At 42.6% G+C, this 2,731-nt stretch overlaps 1 pseudogene; it reads left to right on the top strand.

Moving 5' to 3' along the window:
* Positions 1 to 736: 736 nt before the first annotated feature.
* On the top strand, positions 737 to 1,268 carry LOC110586398 (annotated as a pseudogene).
* The last annotated feature ends 1,463 nt before the right edge of the window (positions 1,269 to 2,731 follow it).

Here is a 2,731-nt window from a genome sequence, read left to right as displayed (position 1 = left end):
CATGAAGTCATTTCAGTAAGGGATTTATCTGAGGATTAGGGGGTGAGGAATTATAGACGTAATGCACAAGTCAACACTGTTCTGAGTCAACTCATCCTCTATGCTCACAATAATGTACAGCAGCAAAGATAATCCGAAAATCTTTTACATTGTTTTTGTATTACAACATTATTTGCAGTAGATTTATTTTCCCAGTTACATTTAAAACTTGTTTGCTTTTTTGTATATTCATTACCTGATAGATGGGGGGAAAAGATGCCCAATAGTATCCTCAAGGGCACAGGGAAGCCAGGGAGATAACATTTTGCCAGAGATAATCTGCAAAATAAATTGTGTCTGCAAGTGAGTGGGAGGTGTCTGGTGTGAAGCCAGTCACAATACTTGATGGCTCCGCAGTCTGCCAGCCACCCTCCAGGTGGCCCAAGGGATGAAGCGCGCTTGCTAGCACACCTACTTACTACTATTGCTCTCCTCTCCTTCAGGCCCACACCCACTGCTCCAGAGAGATTGTGGTTAGAGCATTGTGGATGACAGGCCTCAGAAAAGGATGATCCTAACTGTGGCCCAGGTAAGAAAGGCTCCCTGGGTCCTGGGTGAGAGCCCCTAGGCTTCTTTGAGACCAGAGGAATCCTGAAACCATGAATCATGAGACACGTTTGAGATGTTTGTTTGTTTGTTTGTTTTTCTGGAAGGCCTGCAATCACCCTTAAAATGGAACGCATTGTAGAACAGACCTATGTATGTTCAGTGGTGGCAGGATCTACATAGAATTCTGCTTCGTGATGTTCTGGGAAAAGACTTTCAACTCATCAGCTGTACTGTTCAGTATGGCCGTATACCTCATCGTGCTTTTGAATATGTTGGTGGTGTCCTCGTGTGTTCTGGACCATCAACAGAGCCTGCAATTCAAAGTCAGATATTGTCTTTGCAGAAAATCTTTGTTGACATTTTTATGGTAGCCAAAGAGGTGTCATTGTGATTGCGAAAAACCAGAGTGATCCAAAATCCAGTATTTGTAAAAGAGCAATTGGTTTGCAAGGAGACAAAATGTTCCCCAATAGTTCATCAGATTTCTTTAAAAGTCATAGTTATGTGCCAGTGGGTCATGTTTGATTAGAAGGTGATAATCTACAGAATTCCACAGACTCCAGGTGCTATGGGCTTCTTCCATATGGACTAATCAGAGGATGGATCTTAAGATTTGGCCTCTGAATGATTTTGGATTTCTAAGTGACAGCCCTAATGGCCACACATTTTCTGATGATTAGCCAGCGTGTATTCTTTTGACTTGATTATTGTCTTCTGCTCAAGTGAATTTATCATTGCCACTGAAAGCATTTACTTACCAATAAAATATTTACTCTTCAAAAGAAAGGAGCACCCCCAAGTTTGGGGGATCGAAGTCCAAAGAAAGCTAACACTAACCAGTTGAAAACTGAATGAGCTAAGGCCACCTTGCTGAGGGTGACCAGAAAAAAAAGAATTATCAAAGGAATCTTTCTGACTCTTAAGAAGGAGATGAACTGTGAATGAATTTTTTTTTGCAAAAAAGTTCTCTGTAATCATTTGAATTCTAGGGAAGGTGATGCTGGAACGCCTAGTTTCAAATCCTCCTCCCAGAAACGGACAAAATCATAAAAGCAAAATACCAAAAACAAGTCCTCAGTGCCGAAAGTGAGATGTTGCCAAGAGAGAGGATTATCTGATCTATAAAGTCAACAAGAGACAGGATCAAAAGATCTCACCTGAAGCCGATGAGGTTCTTCCACTCTGGAGGTGGTGCTTGCCGCAAGAAGTGAAGCGGGTCTTGACAGATCTCTCCAGCAATCCCTAATAACGAGGGTGAGAGCTAGAGGTGAAGGTGAGCAACCTACAGGACAGATGCATAGATCCAGAGGTTGCAGCAGCAGGGCAGAAAAGCAAGCCAGAGGGTATAACAGAAAACCTCGAAGCCTCCTCGGGGTCTCAATAGCAGCCCAGATTCCTTCTGACATGGAGAAGGAACTTTCCTAAAATGGGGAAGGAGGCAGGACCCTCAAACCCATTCTGAAAGGGCAAAAACGACCATGAGAAACATGTAGAGCACTCCCATGGAGACACTTCCTATGGGAATTAACCGCAATGTATTTGGGAGCGGGACAACCAATGAGATTCTGCCAGCTCTGTTTTCTCTCATCCAGAATTTTACCTGCCTGACCATTTCCTCCTGATATATTAAAATGCACTCTCAAAGTAGAGATATTTGGGACACTGTACATAGAGAGACATCCATCTGCAATGACAAGTCACACTCCCAGTTTGGTGCGTAAAAGCCCCAGGAAAGATCCCAGAGAAAGCTGTGCCCATCATGTGTACTTGGAGGCTGAACAAAAAAACAGGTGTAAACTATCTGCAATAATTTCAGTGAAGAGTGGAAACACAACTTCCGTGACACATCAATTCCCTCCCATCCTGACCCACATGTGACCCCATTCCCTCCCTACCCTATTGAGGCTGTGGAACAATCCAGCCCCTAACCTTATGCAACACCCAGCACTCCAGGTTATCTATGAGAAGATTAAAAATAAAAACAAAAAAACCAGACTGGAGTCAGACATCTTCTCTCCAACATTCAATGCCAAAAGTAAAGGGAATCCCATAATTTTTAAAGGAAACCGCCATGACTCATGAGTTCTACAATTCAGTAAAATGTCCTTTTCATATAGCAATAATGGAAAAATCTTATCAAATA

The sequence above is a fragment of the Neomonachus schauinslandi genome, chromosome 11 (assembly GCF_002201575.2).
Source record: "Neomonachus schauinslandi chromosome 11, ASM220157v2, whole genome shotgun sequence".
In the NCBI taxonomy this organism is placed as follows: domain Eukaryota; kingdom Metazoa; phylum Chordata; class Mammalia; order Carnivora; family Phocidae; genus Neomonachus; species Neomonachus schauinslandi.
Note: the sequence above shows the minus strand (reverse complement) of the source record. Positions and strands in the feature narration are given on the sequence as shown.